Here is a 20,533-nt window from a genome sequence, read left to right as displayed (position 1 = left end):
GAATATATTGTATTGATTGATTATAGGGTTGTGTGCATGTGTATCTGAAAGAGAGAAAGAGTGCGAGAGAGACAGAGACAGACAGATAAAGAGAGAGAAAGATATTTAAACAACGCTAGTTATTGTTTTGCCAGAGGTTAGAGCAGGTCGAATTATGATCAAAGGGCAATAACCAATTGGTCTTTTCAGCTCACATCGTTCAACATGTTATATTTCTTTTAAAGGGCAGTAGAGTATGGGATCTTTTCATTCTGACCGACAGATTTTTTAATTAATTTTTTTTAACTAAACACTTTGAAACTTCGGATACTGGTAGAATGTGTCACATAGAACAGGGTTTACTCTTACCGTTTTTGACAAAATTTTGTATTTTAGAAGTTATTTCGTGTTAAAGTTGTCGTAATTGGGTAATTTTAACCAATCAATGACGTGTATTCAACTGAAGAAAATTACTGTTGCTATTTGCGAACAACTTCCGGGTTCACTCCCCTAACAAAACCCTTCTTTGTTAACCAGAGATGTTTTCATAGCAACATAGGTTTGCTGTATCTGGGTTGATTTGAGATTAAATAATAACAAAATCATTACTGAGACACCGACGACGGAGCCTGTAGGTGGTTGCATGACCTGCTAGAAAAAGTAGCCAAACTTTTTCTATATACAGAGTAGAAAAACCTCTATCCTGTGGTATACACGTAGAGTCCATTATGTCAGGGAAGAAAGACGGAATGGTCACAGTTGGGACATCTTTGATCATATCTGTTCAATCAGATCCAACTCGGGACTAAACAAGTGATGAAGGGAACGAGAGAGCCTTTACCTGATCGCTCGAGTTGCTAGAAAGAGCAACCAAATCTTCCTAACAAAAAGAAAAATGAAATTTCCGTCTTCAAGAAGAAAAAAATAATAATGCAAGTTTATATCATTTTATAAGGGAATCCCAATATCTGGAATATGAATACTTGCTATCTTTTATTCTTTAACTTTAGCTGCTTCATCATTCAGTGAAGAATATTGTTTTAATCACAGGGAAGCACTGATTGTAATGGATCTGCGAGAAAAGGCGTTCCAGCCATGACCATTTTGTCTTATTCTTTTCTAGAAGTAATGAATTCCTAAGCGAACATTATAAAATAATATAAACTTGCATTATCGTCAAAAACGTTAAGAGTAAACTCTGTTCTGTGTGACACATTCTACCAGTATCCGAAGTTTCAAAGTGTTTAACTAAAAAAATAATTAATTAAAAAATTTGTCGGTCAGACTGAAAAGATCCGAAGTATGATTTGAGAAAGAATCTATTTGTAACAAGTTGAACCGATTGTAACTATGACGTCCTGGTGGTGGTAGTAGTAGTAGTAGTAGTAGCAGTGATGGTAGTGGTAATTGTATGTAGTAGATCCATTGTATAAAAGAGAATATTAGGATTAAGGTTGTAATTGATGACTCTAACTAATTTCGTAGTATTTAAAAAATCAATTAGTTTATCGATAAGTTAATAGTACTAGCTCTAATTTTTCCTAACGATATGTTTTAATATTTAAAATAATTCAGAAGTAATTATTCGTGTTCTATTGTCAATATTAAGTCACTTTGTGCAGCTTCCTGTGTTTACGTAATTGTTTAGAAATAGAAAAGAAACATATTTCCTGCTCATTTTTATTATCGCCATTTAATGACATGTAAGCCGCTCTTAATTTAAAACCCTCCCAGCATTTACAGACCAATCAGTCAGCCATGGTTGTTTATTTAATAACCTCTAGGGCTGTAGATTAAAGTATTTTCTTCTTTATAAATAGGAGCAACAGAAAACAAATTCAGCCTTATATGAAATCATAACCTGATTCAAACCTGAACAAACGAATGAGGATTACGCTGCTATTTTGAATCCTCTTCAAATCAGAACATTACGAGTGTTAATGGCTGTCAGATATGACACATCAGATATTTACAACCATTTTGTGATCTTGTATAGATGGGCATAGTTTCAGTAGCCGTTATTTCTCTTTATGAGAGAAATATTTTTATAAAGACTATATAAACACAAGAAAAAAGACGGGGGAATAATTTTAGGAAATAAGTTTCAAACTCAACGAAATCTGTTTCTAATATTTAAACATGGTAAGGCGGCGAGCAGAAACGTTAGCACGCCTGGCGAAAGGCTTAGCGTATTTCGTCTGTCTTTACGTTCTGAGTTCAAATTCCGCCGAGGTCGACTTTGCCTTTCATCCTTATGGGGTCTATAAATTAAGTACTCGTTGCGTACTGAGGTCGATCTAATCAACTGGCACCCTCCCCAAAAATTTCGAGCCTTGTGCCTAGAGTAGAAAAGAATATTTAAAGGTGGCGAGCTGGCAGAAACGTTAGCACGCCGGGCGAAATACTTAGCGGTATTTCGTCTGCCGTTACGTTCTGAGTTCAAATTCCACCGAGGTCGACTTTGCCTTTCATCATTTCGGTGTTGATAAATTTAGTACCAGTTGCGCACTGGGTCGATGTAATCGACTTAATCCCTTTGTCTGTCCCCTCTATGTTTAGCCCCTTGTGTGCAATAAAGAAATAAGAAACGTTAGAACGCCGGGCCAAATGCTTGGCGATATTTCGTCTATTATTACTTTTTGAGTTCAAATTCCTCCGAGGTCGACTCTGCTTTTCATCCTTTCGGGTTGATAAATTAAGTAGCAATTGCGCACTGGAGTCGATCTAATCAACTGGTTCCCTCCCCAAAAAATTTCGGGCTTCGTGCCTAGAGCAGAAAAGAATATTTAAACATCCTAAGCTGGCAGAATCGTTAGCACGTCGGACAAAATGCTTAGCGGCATTTCATCCATCTTTAAGTTCTGAGTTCAAATTCCGCTGATGTTGACTTTGTCTTTCCTCTTTTCAGGGTCGATAAAATAAGTACTGGGGTCTATGTAATTGACTTAACTCTCCCCCGAAATTGCTGGCCTTGTACCAAAATTTGAAATCAATATTTAAACATCTAAAGGCGGTGAGCTGGCAGAATCATCAGCACACCAGGCTTAGTGGCATTGCGTCCTCCTTCACGTTCCGAGTTCAAATACTGCTAAGGTCAACTTTGCCTTTCATCCCATTTGGTATCGATAAAATAAGTACCAGTTGAGCACTGGGATCAATGTAATCCTTATGCCATCCCCTGAAATTACTGGCCTTGTGCCAAAATGTGAAACTAATATTTAAACATCTTTAAAATAAGTACTGGAGTCACTGTAATCAATTCATCCCTTCCCCGAAATTGCTGGCTTTGTGCCGGAATTTGAAACTAATATTCAAAAATTCAGTATAATACTTATTATGGACCTCATTCTTCTTGGTTTCAACTCTAGGGATGTCTAGGGACGAAGAAGACTTATTTTGCTTGGAGTTTTTGTTGTATTAAACTTTTTATCATGAAACCAAAAGAGTAAAATATATTTTACCTTTTAAACAAGTTTGGAAGAAAGTAGATAGTAAGTTTGTGTTATTTTTTTTTTTATTACAATTCCATTCACATCAAATTTGTGAAGATTAACTTTAATAAGTGTTATGGTGAGAAATTATTGCCAAAACGATGACCTGTAATCCTTGAAGCACAAGTACAAGCATGTCTGCGTTTATTGCAAATCACAGGCTGTCAGTTTTTAATCAAAGTATATCATAATGCATATGTACTGGAAGTAACCATAAGAATTTCATAACAGTCTTCAGTGCTTTATTGGGTGTATCTTTCTGATACTTTCCAGTTCTGCAAATAACTCAATCCATGCTGTACTGCTATCTTTCACATGTTTGTTGAACCAAACTTTTCAGTGTCAATGTGGTAATTATTGACGAGTGACATTTGAAATCTTTAATGAGGCTGCTAATCCCTTGCATTTCTCTGAGAAGCTTTCAGAGAACAAGTTTGGGCAACTATTTCAAATTCAGTTAATTTCTAAGGAGGAGTTGTATATAGTCGGAGACGATCCCAAGAATAAATGAATCTCTAAAGTTCTCGTCTCAATATATACCAACAGTTACACAGAATTGTGACATAAATTCAATGTCTTCACTTGGTTACAGTTTTTGTGACTGCAACTGATTGTATTTTTCTGTTTAACAAAGATTCGATCAAGAGTAACTATTGCCATATCATAGTCACAGCAATCTGACAAAGATAGAAAGGGAAATGAAGTTATTAAGTTTTGTTGTTTCAGTAGAATTGAGGAATTCAGTGAAAATTTAAGAATGTAATTTTCCTGTGTGACTACTTTTAGCGGGTATCTGATGAAAATGCTTAAGTGATTTAATTGAAAATGTTTTTTCCGTCGTGGTTGTATTTCACTGGTGAATTCGGAAGTACTTTCTGGTTAAACTTTAATAACTTTCAATGTGGTGCTCCAGCATGACCACAGTCCAATGACTGAAACTAGTAAAAGGGTAAAAGGATAGTTGTTAAACTTAACAATTAGTTTTAACATGAAAATATAACAAAAATAAATTTGGAGTTCAACTAGACACAATGGTAAAACAGCTTTTCATTAGGAAAAAAAAAAACATTCTTTTGAGTTTTTTTCTTCTATTAGTTGAAATTTGAGCAACCCTTCCTTTTGAGGTTATTACCAGATAACAAACCAGTGAAGGTAAGAACAGCGGTGACAATGGAATGTTAATGTTACTACAGCTGTCATATGCAGGTGACACTGAATACATTCTTTCTTAAATACATAGATACAACACACACTCACACACAGTAAGGGAGTGAGGAATATGCAGCTTTAAGGAGAGAGGAGGTAGGTAGCTTTTCTGCTGTCCATTGCAAAGAAGCACTCACATACACACACACACACATACATACATATGTCAACAATATACCATTTTAAACTCGTGATTACCCATGTGTACATTTGTAAGTGTGTGTGTGTGACGTCCTATAACTGTCTGCCTCTCTACTTTTAGTAGGATCTTTCCTGTTGCTGTCACATATTGTGAGATTTTAAAATTACATCAAAATTTCCAAATTTGGTATATTGAAATAATTTTCCACACTAAATCCGATTTTGTTATTTATCTGTTCCAGAAAAGTTGCAGAAAAATGTTACTCAAGTTTAAAATTTAATCAATTTTACCTAATCAGAAAACAAAATTTGGAAGCTGGCATTTTCTACATGAGAGCTGTCTATCACAAAATGAAAGCAAAATCATTTGGAGGAGGAATTTTTATTAAACAAACGAAAGCAAAGCATTATGGTGGCTGAAATTGTAAGAACTTCTGAAGTTTATTGAATAAAGTCATGTGAAACAGTCGAACAGACATGTAAGTAATTTTTTTTTTTTTAATTCTCAATGAAGTTTTTTGGTGAAAAATTGCACAAATCTCTCCTGATTAAGAGGTTTATCTGTCGGGGAAGGCATGGTCTGACATGGAATAAACAAAAAATTATATAAGACAATCTATTGTAAAAATTGCCAGGCAATGACAGGCTATTCAACTAATATATATGTATGTATGTATGTATATACCTATAGAATATGTACCTATAGAATAAAATACTTATAGAATAAGTACCAGGCTTAAGAAATAAGTCCTGGGATTGATTTGTTTGACTAAAACTGTTTAAGGCTGTGCTCCAGTATGGCTGCAATCAAGTGACTGAAATAAGTAACAGAATGGAATCAAAGAATATCTACATTTTTTAGTCTTTCTTTTATTGGATTCAGTTAGTCAGAGGTTGTAGCCATGTTAGGGCACCTCCATTAATGTTAATGCTTGTTTATTTTAGACTCAGTTTCCTGCCCTTTCTCCAGAGTCAGTCTTGCTGAGTTAGTGAGTTGGACAGCCTTGCACCTTATTTGTGTTTCTCACCGCGATGTTGATTTATCTAATATCTCAGAAAAAACTTTGTCTAAATGTTCCTTGGACATATCCACAATCTACTTATAGATTTCCAAGGCCTTTTGGTTAAACATTGAAAAGGTATGGGCCTTTGAGCCCTAATCTGTTACAGTATTGGGTCTGTACTCTGGACAGAGATAGCAGGATCTTTGGTACAATGCAAAGGCATCCAGTCCAGTGACTGATGCAGCTTTCAATCACATAGTTGGGTGCTAGAACTTTCAGAAAGCATATCTTTCATGTCTTGTCTCTAGAGATTGAGACAATCCTGGTAAAGTGGCATTGGATTGCCTTGAGTTCTGTCATTAATTTGATACTTCATGGCAACCATGACTGGGAACAGTAATCCAGGTGACTGAGCATGAATGCTCTCCATAGGAGCAACACGGTTTCCTTTTCCCCCATGTTCTGAATGATCCCAGAATCCAATCAGTCAATCACCTGTCCATTGTTGCCATCTTAGTAATATGTACAGGGAATGACCTAGCCAACAAAACCGTATCAGACCGATATCAAATCGATGTTGTTACCTATATCAGCCCTACATCGGAAATTGTGTCAGTTTGATTTCGGCCCAATCTCATTTTGCAACACGGTGCAACATCAGGCTGACATATTCCCCGATGTTGGGCAGATGTGAGATTTTGGTCTCTTACATGAGGTTGACATTGGCCCAATGTCATATTCACATCAAGGCAGCATTGGCCCGATATGAAAATGAGGTTGGGCTGATGTATGGTTGTTCAACTTGAGAAGTTTCAATATTGGCCTGAACCGATTTTGCCAAATGCCTGATCTGGCTCTGAAATACATTAAAGGATGGGCTAATTATTATATGATTAAACATTTATACCAGTTCAACATTGACCGAACTTTATGTTCTCAATTACATCGGATCCCTAGCATGAATTGCTCTGATTCCAGCCTCACCCACCCACTGTTTGAAAATAGTAATGTAATACTGTTTCAATTTACAGCCAATAGAACCGCCCACTGCTGAACAGAAACAATATCAAATTTATTTTGATGATGTAAGTGTATGAGCATCAGTTTACATGGCATGTAGAAACCGTCATAAAAATATTAAAAACTTGCTGAGTTAGTGAGTTGGACAGCCTTGCACCTTATTTGTGTTTCTCACCGCGATGTTGATTTATCTAATATCTCAGAAAAAACTTTGTCTAAATGTTCTTTGGACATATCCACAATCTACTTATAGATTTCCAAGGCCTTTTGGTTAAACATTGAAAAGGCATCATTTATTTTATAAACCATAACTGTGAAAAATGGCTATTTACAACACAACAAAAGTAAATCATAATATATAAAAGTTAATAAAAATGAAGACAAAATATACTGGCCAATATACGTTGTAAAACTAAGATATTTATGTAATTGGTGTTAAGGTCACTTATACAGCTGTGGCTATTTGTGACAAAGTCCAGCAATCATTCATATCTGCACATAAAAACTGGTAAATAAGGAGTAATGGTATTCATTTTAGGATTCGATTTTATGACTTAAAATGTGGAGATTTGTTAAAAGTGAATATATTTAGAATGTGCAGAAATAGGAAAAACACATTAAATGCAAGAGATATCATCAATGAAATTGTATCTGAAACCATAGATAAGAGTATTACTTACTAACCTGGTGAGTGAGTAATTTGAACGGAAAACAAAACCATGTAGGCAAAGCTATTCAGTCTATTGTTACCAGTGCGTCACTAAAATGGGATACCTTAAAAAATTGAGGTAACTCATAAATGGATTATCTTAATTTTCAATTTGTGCAGACCCGAGATCTGTGGCAGATTCATTGTCAAGAGTAAACTTATCCCAATTGTTTTTTCTTTCCTCCTTCAGCCACCATTTTAGTCACTGGCAGTCCAAAGCCATTCTCGAGTTACCAACTCAACCTCTGCTTCTGTTGCATTTTTCATAGTTTTGCGAACAACTCCTGAAATTAATTAATTATGCTACTTAAAAGTAGTTCTTAATGTGAGAATAACAAATGCAATCACATCCATTTACTCATGTATTATTCACAAAGGCAAAAATCTACTAGCATAAATTACGTGGATTTGACTAATTCTACAGTTGAAAACAGATACAAACTGAAAGTTTCACATTCATAAATGTTCACTGCTGTTTTATGTCAGATCCTACCAAAGCTAGTACAACCACTCCCTCCACCCACAGTCTGAATAAAAGAGTACTCAATGTGAATATTAATATCATCATATGCCCAGCCCAGGGCCATTTTCAGTCCCATGACCACAAATCAAAATTTAAAAAAACAGTCATTTTCAAAACACTATGGAGCAAAGGATAAAATATTTACTCAAATGTAAAGCAAAATGTAAAATAATAGCTTTTTTGTCAAATATTAAAAACAATTAACAGGGTTCTGGTGGGTTTTTAAAAAGAAAATTAAAGGATTTTCAAGGGTATTTTCAATCTAGAGTCAAGGACCATCATGACCACTCCACAAAAAATTCAAGGGTTTCCAAGCAAATCATTCTGATAAAACAAAACTATTTATGCTACTTAGGTTCTCAAATCATATTGTTTAAATATCGTCTAATCTATTTCCTCAAGTTGCTGATTAATGTGTAGCAATGTTTCCACGCCAGTGTTGGCTGCATGTACAGGTAACCAACACTGATGTGGAAACATTGCAAATATGAATTCAGACCACTGGTTTAATTAGAACATTTTTCTTCTGTAGTACGGGGGAATGGAATGAATACAAAACTTTTAGATTAAAAAAATCCAGGGTTTTCGAGGATTTCTGTGAGTCTAGATAATTTTCAAGTGTTTTCCAGGCCTGGAATTTTACTTTTGAAATTCAAAGGTATTCAAGGAATTCAAGGATCTATGGGAACCCTTATGAAGAAATTGGTAAGGCCTGCAACACGATTTTCATTTTTAGGGTTATAATTGGACACAGGCCTACCTGCATGAGGATCTGCCAGCAGTTGTTCTCACATATATGACATCCAGTGTCTCAACATAGTGGTTAATCGCAACACTCTGAAAGCCAAACTAGCATATGTCCATTTTTGCACATTTCGCCTCCAGAATGCATAAACCTTAATGTCAATACAACTGCTTTGTTAACTGGTTGAGTGCTGGAAGCAACTGTTGTGGTTTTAAAGAAAAGTGGATTATCAGCATGGTATCAGTATTGGCAAAAGATCACAATTCTGCCAATATTGACAGCTGATATATGATTGGCTGTTGGCTGCACAACATATGTAATGGTGATAGCTCATCTTGAATAATGTTTAGAAACAGAAACAGACACGCACTAAATACAGTTCCACCCGGGATGATTCATTGAGTCACCCTAACTGTTGGACAGCCTCACCTCTCGTCTGTGATATCTAATAGTTCAGCTTAGAAAATGCAGTGCTGCCAATGACTACATCAGCAGCACTTCATCCAGTAAGATGGACTTCCTTATCTGAGTGGTGTTATCACACCTGTGTAATCAGAGCACAGATATTGATTTTGGTATTGGTATTGGTCGATATTGAATTGAGTTATCAGATATCGGCAAATACTGATAATACACACATCAGCTCATCCCTAGGAGATAGCTATTCAATTTTGGGAATTGGGTATACAAAGGTTGATATCTTTGATACTGTGAATCACTGATGAAAGTTTGCCTTTTTTGCTATACCAGTTATATAGCTCACCTAATTTGCTGGTCAGGATGTGGTGTAGTATCCTTTGCACTGTGTCACTAGTATTTTTACCCCCAAGCACAGCAAGGTAATTAACCTGAAAATGGATGGATTCTGTTATAAAGCCTTACACTCTACAGGTTAAATGACTGATAATATATTAACACTTTATTTTATGAGAACAGCTACCTTTGACAGTATAGAAAATTTGCCAATCATTCCAAACATATTTGAATTATAAATTAGATGTAAGGGCTTTAACAATTTTGTTTTAATGACAGAGTGATAAATCTGGGTTGGCAAATATAAGAACCCAGAAAGATATCCCATCATTAAATTACATTTGGGGCACGTCAATTTCAGCATCTAGGCTATTTTGTGACAAACAGTGACAACATACAAATAGGATCAAGTTTTGCAAATTGTTTATGCACATGATGTCCACTTGCCAGAGGATTTAAACCCACTGCCATTGGTTGACGTATCTTATTTTACCAGTAAAACAGAATTTGTAAACCACAGTATACAAGCACCATGTTACTTTCTGAGATTCCTGCTGGGACCTTAATCAAATAATCTTTTCAACTAAATATCAGGTCGATGCTCTTAAATATCTTTAATTACTATACATTCAAAACAAACCGAATCTGAGGTTATGAGTACCGAGATGAGCACACAATGATGGGTGTGAGTTTCTTTGGTGTGTGTGGAAACACATGCATGTGAAGAATGAAGGAAACAGTTGTCACATGTAAGTAAACAGATCAGTTAGAGAGGAGCAGAGAGGTTATTAATGAACCAGCTGGTAAAGCCATGAAAATGTAAAATGAACAACTTACCATGTTGTTTTGAACCACACCATCACTTAACTCAGCTTCCAAAGTCTCAACATCTTGACTCACACAAGGGAAATGAATTGTGTTGGGGAGATTTCTTGTCTCCGAAATGGAGGATGAGGATGGGATATTTTGAATTAGCTGCAGTATAGATTGCAGCATTTCCCTCTGCTGGGACTGTTCCTCTTGAATTTTTTCAATTGCGGTGAATAGCTGCTGATCCTGAACTGAAATAGAAAATAAAAAGTAGAGTAGGTGTTGAATCAAAGCCATCAGGGCATCCAACACCCAATACATGATTCAATCTTCAATGCAAAACAACCAACAAAAATTGGGACTTGAAATGTGAGCCTTTACCATGAGTCTAGGTGCTGCGTTCAAACAGAGATGGGCTACACCAACCACTTTGCCTTTTCTAATTAGGGGTAAGGGTTTTATATTCGAGAAATAGGAATTATGATACCTATTTAACAGGGAAGTGGCACCTTGTTTCAGTGCCCCGAGGGCCTCTAGAATAGTAAAAGGCACCAAGTTAATATCTCAGTATTATATTCCTCACGCTAATACAAGCAAAGTTTTTGTACTTCTTCACCCAAAAGAGAAAACATTTGACATGGAGACACTGTGGCTATCTGAAGCTAAAACTTATGATATCATCACACAAATATCAACAGACCAGTTAGGATGAGTTATACAATTTATTGTTTTTAAGTAATCCTTTTGAAACAAGATGGGTTAAATTGATAAAATTCTTGAAAATGTGTTTTGTCTTTTGACTCTACCCTCATTTACCTGCCAATTATTTCTTAAGCACTGTAAATATGTATATCTGTCCTGATGCAAATGGGAATAGGTTGATGCACCTTCATTTCCCAGGCATGTGAAAGAGGCACAGATGCAGAGACCTGCTGACCAGGCGACCGGGATAAAAAAAAGTCGTCCTGTATTGCTTATTTTCACCTTGTCTTTGCAAAAAAGCGATACTGATGTTGCCCTGTCAAAAGATGAATCTACCTTGAAATAAGGTGAAATTTCATGTATTTACAAACAATTCCCATATTAAAGAAATTGTATGGGAAGTATTGACTATTATTGCAACTATTTTCACACAAACTAAAATGGGAATTCATTTCAAAACTGCAAACAGTAAATAAACAAAGTTGAAATTGTCTCTGGTGCAGTGAAATTCTGTGAGATCAGAGAATAAATATTCTTACATCAGAAGATTCTAATGGGGTGTTAAAAAAGTTTGAAATATTTCCAAATTCTTCATACAAAATAAACTTCTGAGAATCAGCGCCATCAACAAGTATATTCCTGACAAGTGATACTCTACTCCCTAATAAAATACAGTCTCCCCCGACTCACTGATAAAAAAATAATTAGGTAACTGGATTTCTCTATACTGGGAAAATGAATGATGTGTCCAATTCTGAACTGGTCCTTCTGAATTCTTTCTCTTAACTACACCTGTATTCAGGATATGTGTTTAGGTTGTGGATTATGTACACATCTTTTGGACAACCTTCTTAGTACCTACTGCAGTGGAAAATTAGGTTTCTGCATGAGACTTTTTAACTTTTGTAACTTTCAAACACAAAAGCTGAAAAACTATCTAGAGGACCAAATTTTGAAACTTCCTTTGCCAAATAAATCAGTCCATGAATATAATAAACAAGCATGTCCTTACCATACAAATTTACAAAATTTTCAATAAATAAACAGAAAATTTCCAGATTGGAGCCTGGTGTAACCATCTGGTTTCACCAGTCCTCAGTCAAATCGTCCAACCCATGCTAGCATGGAAAGCGGACATTAAACGATGATGATGATGATGAGGATAATGAGTCATGCAGAAAAATAAGCTGGACAGGCAATATATTCCAACAAATAAAAGCATAAAATGATGATACCTTGTACTGGGAAGACAAATACAAAGAACAACCAGAACAGTGTAAAGCAAAAATTGTCTCAATTCAGTTACCTTCCACTTGTCTATTTCATTCAAAGGCCTCCCTTTCCTCAAGAACTCACATAGAAGATACTTTCTCAAGTAAACCCTCAGATATTTGCTTTACTGAATTAGCACCTATTCTGCAAGAATTTTTGACCGGTCCTCGCAACCAGAGCAAAAAAAGATGTCTGATAACACCTGAACACACCAAATGCATATAATCAAGAGGGAATTGACTAACCAAACCTGATGATGTTTCTCTGAGAGGAGAGGGGCCTAAATGATGATTCCTATCTGACATCTCAGCAAACTGAACATCAAAGGAATCTTCATCTCTGGAATTGTCATTCAGCCATTATACATACCTCTTTCAGTACACTTTTCACAACCACGATAGCCACTATGACTTTTGACCTGCTTAACAAATGCCTGGGCTGGAGTATCACAAATAACACAAGATACCGAAACCTGGAAATGTTTGTCAACCTCAGGAACATGCAAAAAATTCTCTTCAACCTCTCTTAATTCCAACACTAAATGATGTAAAAAGAAACTGGCATCACCTGGCTTTTGATTTCCTAAATAAAAACCAATTATGAAAGGGTTCAAAAAAAAAAAAAGGAGTCCATAAGTTTTCCTAAAATAGGCCAAAATTGAGTATTTGAACTCTTAAACAGGGGTAGTCCATCAATATTAATTTGTATCATCAGCATGTTTATATCATCTACATGAGTTTGGTACAACTCCAAAAGAATTTGTTTGAGTGATGCTGCTAAACCAAAATGGTGGTATGACCCTCCATTTATTTCAGGAATTTTATACATTTTTTTGTGTGCCAAGTAATGTTCTGGTGTCTTTAGGAATGAATGGGTGGTATTTTCTTAAGATTAGTAACAGATCATATGCACAGCAGAATGTGAAACATTAAACTTTGTCACCCAGCTAGCTAGCTGATCACAGAGGTCTTAGCTGTACTTGTGGTTAACTCATATAGACAGAGTTGTACATAATATACAGTGACAGAAGGCCTTGAGGCTCTATGTTCAAACACTAACACATCTGCTATTTTCATCATCGTCATCATTCTAATATCCATTTGCATGGGTCATATAGAATGTGTTGAGGCAGACTTTCTATGGCTGGATACCCTCTCTGTCCCCAACTCTCACGTTTCCAAAGTGTATGCGTGTTTTTCTCTCTCTTCTATCTCTTTTTAAAAAAAAAAAAAATATTTCTCCCAGCGTTTACTATTTTCCTCTCATTCTGGTCTAACGACCCCCCATGTTTCCTTGTATGTCTCCACTGTTATTTTTTTATTCCCAACTTTGTCCCTCCATAAATCCTAAATTTTATTTTAGAATTTATGGGAGCAACTGTCTTTGAAGACTCATATTGTCGTTGAATGCTCGAAATGAGGAGTAGATAGACAGCCGACAACTGATGAAGGGTCGTTTATCTGTGTTAACTTGTCCTGTTTTCCTTTTTTTTTCCTTGTTGTTTACGTATTCCACTTGTTTTCCCCCTCACTTGTTTATGGATTTCATGTTATTTGCACTGTTGGTGACGTCCTGTACCCATATATGCATGTGTATATATATATATATATATATATATATATATATATATATATATATTATAAGGTTTTTAAACTTTTAAATTTTCATATTCAAAAGAGACAGAGACTTCAAATTCGATATATCGATTTATTCACCACTCTATGTTAACATTTCTGTGCCAAACTTATCCAGTGACTGGTCCATTGGATTTAGACATTTGGCACTTCTTCAGGAGTGGTTACCTTTCAAACAAAACACGAAAAAACACATACATAACTATTATTAAGTCTTTAGGATCTTGTTAGCTAATATCCATATATAATGGTCTTCCTCGATCACGAGTGGACGGTCATCATATATATATCATCATCATCATCATCATCGTTTAACGTCCGCTTTCCATGCTAGCATGGGTTGGACGATTTGATTGAGGACTGGTGAAACCGGATGGCAACACCAGGCTCCAGTCTGATTTGGCAGAGTTTCTACAGCTGGATGCCCTTCCTAACGCCAACCACTCAGAGAGTGTAGTGGGTGCTTTTACGTGTCACCCGCACGAAAACGGCCACGCTCGAAATGGTGTCTTTTATGTGCCACCCGCACAAGCCAGTCCAGGGGCGCTGGCAACGATCTCGCTCGAAAATCCTACAGGAGCCAGTCAGGTGGTACTGGCAACGGCCACGCTCAAAATGGTGCATCTCATGTGCCACCCGCACAAGAACCAGTCCAGGGGCACTGGCAACGATCTTACTTGGCTTGCCGGGTCTTCTCACGCACAGCACATTTCCAAAGGTCTCAGTCAGTAGTCATCGCCTCGGTGAGGCCCAATGTACGAAGGTCTTGCCTCACCACCTCAGCCCAGGTCTTCCTGGGCCTACCTCTTCCACGGGTTCCCTCAACTGTTAGGGTGTGGCACTTTTTCACGCAGCTATCCTCCTCCATTCTCACCACATGTCCATACCAGCGCAATCGTCTCTCTTGCACGCCACAACTGATGCTTCTAATGTTCAGCTTTTCTCTCAAGATACTTACACTCTGACGGGTATTCACATTGACATTACACATCCAACGGAGCATACTGGCTTCATTCCTTGCGAGCTTACGTATGTCCTCAGCAGTTACAGCCCATGTTTCACTGCCATGTAGCATGGTTGTTCGTACGCATGCGTCATACAGTCTGCCTTTTATTCTGAGTGAGAGTCCCTTTGTCGCCAGCAGGGGTAAGAGCTCTCTAAACTTTGCCCAGGCTATTCTTATTTTAGCAGCTACACTTTCAGCGCACCCACCCCCACTACTAACTTGGTCGCCCAGATAGCGGAAGCTATCGACTACCTCTAGTTTTTCACCCTGGAATGAGATAGAAGTTGTTTCCTGTTTGTTTACAGTCTTTATTGCACCTGAACATCTGCCACAAACAAAAACTAACTTGCTAGTTAACCTGCCTTTGATGTTGCTGCACCTCTTATGTGTCCATAACTTGCACCGGGTACATCTTATAGAGTTACTACCTACTCCTTTTCTATATACTGAGCAGGGCCATCTACCTGAAGGGGTTTGTGTTTTATCTACCTTCCTACTTATTAGGATTTTGGTTTTAGCTAGGTTGACTCTAAGGCCCTTCAATTCTAGACCTTGCTTCCACACCTGAAACTTCTCCTCTAGTTCTGATAGTGACTCCGCAATTAGGGCAAGGTCATCAGCATAGAGGAGCTCCCAGGGGCAACCTGTCTTGAACTCCTCTGTGATTGCCTGGAGGACTATGATAAATAAGAGGGGGCTGAGGACGGAACCTTGGTGGACCCCTACCTCTACCCGGAATTCATTGCTGTACTCATTTCCAACCGTCACCTTACTGGCAGCATCTCTGTACATGGCTCGCACAGCTCTCACTAACCATTCTTCTATCCCAAGTTTCCTCATTGACCACCAGATAAGGGATCGGGGGACCCTGTCAAAGGCTTTCTCCATGTCAACGAAAGCCAGGTACAGAGGTTTATCCTTAGCTAGGTATTTCTCCTGCAACTGTCTCACTAGAAATAAGGCATCAGTAGTGCTTTTACCTGGCACAAACCCAAACTGCATCTCATCTAAATTGATTCGCTCCCTAATTAGTTGGGCTATGACCCTCTCTGTAACTTTCATAACCTGATCTAACAGCTTGATGCCTCTGTAATTATTTGTATCTAAAGCGTCACCTTTACCTTTGTAGCAGTTGACTATGATGCTGCTACACCAGTCATTGGGTATGACTCCTTCGTGTATCACCTGGTTCGTAATACGGGTGACTAGGCTATAGCCAACACTGCCAGATATTTTGAGCATCTCTGCAGTGATTCCTGATGGGCCGGGGGCTTTCCCGGTCTTCATACTCTTAATTGCTTTATCTACCCTGGTACTATCAACTCGGATAGCTGGTCCCTCTATTGGGTCGACATACGGCAGGCTCTCTTTCTCCCATTCATTCTCTTTATTAAGCAATCTATCGTAGTGGCATCTCCAGACCTCTTTCTTTGCATCCTCATTTAATGCAAGCGTACCATCATCCATGCGAACACATTTCTCTCCTACAACATCACTATTCTCTCTCCTACACTGTCTTGCAACACGAAATATCTCGAGTCTTTGGTCCTCACGGCGCAGAACATTGGCAAATCTTTCCTTATCTGCTTCCCCTCTGGCTAAATAAACCTGTCGCCTAGCCTCCCTTCTGGCACATTGGTACAATTCCCTGCTACCACCGTTCTTCCATTATATTATATGAATGTGGTGCATTCATTTCCAAGTATATATATATATCATCATCATCATCATCATCATCATCGTTTAACATCCGCTTTCCATGCTAGCATGGGTTGGACGATTTGACTGAGGACTGGTGAAACCGGATGGCAACACCAGGCTCCAATCTAATTTGGCAGAGTTTCTACAGCTGGATGCCCTTCCTAATGCCAACCACTCAGAGAGTGTAGTGGGTGCTTTTACATGTCACCCGCACGAAGGCTAGTCAGGCGGTACTGGCAACGGCCACGCTCGAAATGGTGTCTTTTATGTGCCACCTGCACAAGAGCCAGTCCAAGGGCACTGGCAACGATCTTGCTCGAAAATCCTACGAAGGCCAGTCAGGCGGTACTGGCAACAGCCACGCTCAAAATGGTGCATCTTATGTGCCACCCGCACAAGAGCCAGTCCAGGGGCACTGGCAACGATCTCACTTGGCTTGCCGGGTCTTCTCACGCACAGCACATTTCCAAAGGTCTCGGTCAGTAGTCATCGCCTCGGTGAGGCCCAATGTATGAATATATATATGTACGAATATATATATATATATATATATATATATATATATATATATATAGATAGATAGATAGATAGATAGATAGATAGATAGATAGATAGATAGAGATAGATAGATAGATAGATAGATAGACAGACAGACAGCAGACAGACAGCCAGACAGACAGACAGACAGACAGACAGACAGATAGATAGATACATAGATACATAGATACATAGATAGATAGATAGATAGATAGATTAAAGTACAAGTGAGGATATATAGACATCGGAGGGTTAGAAATATCCAAGATTAGACTGGTTGAATACCTTATAATATAGGCACACACATATATATTATTATTATAAAAAACTGTATTTTTCCTGTTTGATTATTTAATGTCTTCATTATGTTTTCAATATGATATATATAAATTTCTTTGTACGTTTTTCTCTGATGCAATTCTGGCTTATGATAATTAACCAGATTATTTAATTAAATTAAATTTGATTAATTTTACACTATAAGCGATGAATTGAAACAATTGTAGGTCTTATCAATGTATTAATAGATTTTTATCAATCTTATCTCCATCTTCTCTCTTGGTTTATATATATATATATATATATATGTGTGTGTGTGTTTGTGTTTGTGTCCCCCCCCCAACATCGCTTGACAACCGATGCTGGTGTGTTTACGTCCCCGTAACTTAGCGGTTCAGCAAAAGAGACTGATAGAATAAGTACTAGGCTTACAAAGAATAAGTCCTGGGGTCGATTCGCTCGACTAAAGGCGGTGCTCCAGCATGGCCAGTCAAATGACTGAAACAAGTAAAGAGTAAAAGAGTAAATTGTTAACTTCCTACTCTCAATTTTCTTTTCTTCATATATATATATATATATATGAGTGTTAGGTAACAATCCTCTGCGCTCATCAGAGGTAGCCAATATGGAAGGGAATATGATTATCATTTTCCCTTTGCATAATATATATATATATATATATATATATATATATATATATATATATTTATATATATATATATATATATATATATATATATATATATATATATATATATATATATATATATATATATATATATATATATATATATATATTATGCAAAGGGAAAATGATAATCATAATATATATATATATATATATATATATATATATATATATATATTATGCAAAGGGAAAATGATAATCATATTCCCTTCCATATTGGCTACCTCTGATGAGCGCAGAGGATTGTTACCTAACACTCTATTGTGTTCTTTACACGAAACCGATTGGTAAGACCAGCCGTGATGGATACTTAATAAAGCTCGGATAATAAACCCACTCTACTGATAGTTATACGAGTGCATCTTCTCCCTGACTTATGGTCTCTTAGACGACTCACGCATGTCAAACTATTTTTTCCGAACCAGTCGCCATGATTGATCGCTAAATCCCAAAGTTTTTTTTTTATTCTCTCTGTGTTTATTTCCTCACATTCCTTTCTGTTGAAGAGCGTAGGCTCGAAACGTAAAAGACTTTCTCATTTTCCCGAACATCAAACTACACACACACACACATATATAGATACATATACATATTGTGTACATGCCTTCATACATACATGTATACACCACATGCGCGCGCACACACACACAGACACCAGGTGTATTTAACAGTCTCATACACATAGGAATCGATTGTTTTGTCGTTCGTAGTAGCGACATCACATATTTTGTTAAAAATAAACATTGACCAAATCGCTACCCTGTTCACGCGTCCAGAGAAGTACTTTATCGTAACATATATTTTGTTATAATGCACCATAGTTGTGAATGGAATTACAGTTGATTTCTTAATGGAAAAGAGCAATTAAAAAAGTCAGAGGTTCCATAGTAAAAAGTAGCGAAATAATTGAAGACAATAAATACATTGACGTTTACACATTCCAGTTTATACATCTAAGACCCCCATCTTTAAAGTTAGGGAGTCTGAAGATTATCAAGGAAAAGACCCTTACACATCCTTGGTATGTGACCCAGCTGCCCTGAAAATAGGCGTTCTGTCTTTATTCAACTAAATAATGAGGAATAAGCCTTTCTCTCTACATGTTGACGAAAATTCACCAAATTTGGTAAGGCTGCGTCTGAGTCATTCCAACGCTACTGTGTAATGGTGAGAATATACTGAAGAGAAGAGAAGAACGCATTGCCAAAATGATGACTGACATCTCCTCCTCCATCTACTCACACATACAGCTTCATACAGAAACATACATACGCGCGCGCAGGCACATTCGCAGACACACACACATACATCAGCATGCATCCACACACACATACACGTTCGTATACACATGAAGTACATACAGATACGTTTATATATATGTATGTGTATGTATATATATGTATACACACACACACTTGTATATTATACGCATCAATTATGTGCACTCCCGTGTTCAAAGTAACAGACATGGACGGATATACAAATATGTATGACAATTAAATATTGATATAATGACATTTGAGTGCGTATAAGAATCTAAAGAGAGCATAGGCGTGTGTATGTATATATAATCGCGCAGACATACGGTCGTCGTCATATACATACGTAGAATACACATAAAATATTCTCCGAAACTGAGTTTGATTTCTAACGTGTGAAATGATGTTCTTAGATCGATATTATACAATTATATGAGAGAGAAAATAGTGATTTCAGTGGAGAATTATTTTCTTGTAGCGGAAGAATAACTTCTCTTTTCATGATCATCGTCTTATTTTACTTACTTTCTCTCTCTCTATCCCCTCCCTCGTTTTCGAATTTTTTCTCTCTCTCTTTCTCTCTCTATTCCCCTTCCCATTTTCGAATTTTTTCTCACTCTCCTCTCCCATACTCTCGCTTTCTATTCTTGTTTCTTTTTTTAATCTCTCTGACCTCTACTCACACTTCCTTCTTTCTCATTATCTCTTCCTTTCTTGCGTTTCTCCCCTTCGTTAACCTTCTCCAGCTTTTTCCCTCCCTCTTTCGTTGTCATGCTTTTATTTATCCTTACACCTCCCTTTCTTGTTTTTTCTTCTCTCACTCTCCACTTGACCTATCGCACTTTCTGTATTATTTTCTATTTTATTCTCTCACACTCCCTCTCAGTTATCTTTGCACTATATTTTTCTACACTCCCCCTCTTTCTATCATTCTCTAAGTCTCTCTCCCTCTTTCAATAACTTTTACTAGGTCATTTTCCTCCTCTCACTCTGTCTCTCTCTCTCTCATTACTTTTACTGCATCGCTTTTTTCTTTTCCCTTTTCTGTCTATTCTTTTCTAGCTTTCTTTTCGT

General features: G+C 37.1%; 1 pseudogene; it reads right to left on the bottom strand.

Annotated features, from left to right (window-relative positions):
* Positions 1-11,979: 11,979 nt before the first annotated feature.
* Positions 11,980-20,232, bottom strand: LOC149133328 (uncharacterized; annotated as a pseudogene).
* Between the last annotated feature and the right edge of the window lie 301 nt (positions 20,233-20,533).

Source organism: Octopus bimaculoides, chromosome 11 (assembly GCF_046866305.1).
Source record: "Octopus bimaculoides isolate indiv1 chromosome 11, ASM4686630v1, whole genome shotgun sequence".
Taxonomy (NCBI): domain Eukaryota; kingdom Metazoa; phylum Mollusca; class Cephalopoda; order Octopoda; family Octopodidae; genus Octopus; species Octopus bimaculoides.
This window is presented reverse-complemented; position numbering and strand designations above follow the sequence as displayed.